We start from the raw sequence: 1,213 nt of genomic DNA on the forward strand, positions 1-1,213 counted from the left end.
GTTTTTTTTTGTGAACCAGGTTTTTGTGAACCAGTTTTTTTTGTGAACCAGGTTTTTTTTTGTGAACCAGGTTTTTTGTGAATCCAGGTTTTTTGTGAATCCAGGTTTTTTGTGAACCAGGTTTTTTGTGAACCAGTTTTTTTGTGAACCAGGTTTTTTTTGTGAACCAGTTTTTTTTGTGAATCCAGGTTTTTTGTGAACCAGTTTTTTTGTGAACCAGTTTTTTTGTGAACCAGGTTTTTTGTGAACCAGGTTTTTTGTGAATCCAGTTTTTTGTGAACCAGTTTTTTTTGTGAACCAGGTTTTTTGTGAATCCAGTTTTTTTTTGTGAACCAGGTTTTTTGTGAATCAGTTTTTTTTTGTGAACCAGGTTTTTTTTTGTGAATCCAGGTTTTTTGTGAACCAGTTTTTTTGTGAACCAGTTTTTTTGTGAACCAGGTTTTTTGTGAACCAGTTTTTTTTTGTGATCCAGGTTTTTTGTGAACCAGGTTTTTTGTGAACCAGTTTTTTGTGAACCAGGTTTTTTTTGTGAACCAGGTTTTTTGTGAACCAGGTTTCTTTTGTGAACCAGGGTTTTTGTGAATCCAGGTTTTTTTGTGAACCAGGTTTTTTGTGAATCCAGGTTTTTTGTGAACCAGGGTTTTTGTGAATCCAGTTTTTTTGTGAACCAGGTTTTTTTTGTGAACCAGGTTTTTTGTGAATCCAGGTTTTTTGTGAACCAGTTTTTTTTGTGAACCAGGTTTTTTGTGAATCCAGTTTTTTTTTGTGAACCAGGTTTTTTGTGAATCAGTTTTTTTTTGTGAACCAGGTTTTTTTTTGTGAATCCAGGTTTTTTGTGAACCAGTTTTTTTGTGAACCAGTTTTTTTGTGAACCAGGTTTTTTGTGAACCAGGTTTTTTGTGAACCAGATTTTTTGTGAACCAGATTTTTTTTGTGAATCCAGGTTTTTTGTGAACCAGGTTTTTTGTGAACCAGATTTTTTGTGAACCAGGTTTTTTTGTGAACCAGGCTTTTTGTGAACCAGATTTTTTGTGTGAATCCAGGTTTTTTGTGAACCAGGTTTTTTGTGAACCAGGTTTTTTGTGAACCAGGTTTTTTTGTGAACCAGGTTTTTTGGTGAATCCATTTTTTTGTGAATCCAGGTTTTTTGTGAACCAGTTTTTTTTGTGAACCAGTTTTTTTGTGAACCAGTTTTTTTTGTGAACCATTTTTT

Source organism: Penaeus vannamei, chromosome 10 (genome assembly GCF_042767895.1).
Source record: "Penaeus vannamei isolate JL-2024 chromosome 10, ASM4276789v1, whole genome shotgun sequence".
NCBI lineage: Eukaryota > Metazoa > Arthropoda > Malacostraca > Decapoda > Penaeidae > Penaeus > Penaeus vannamei.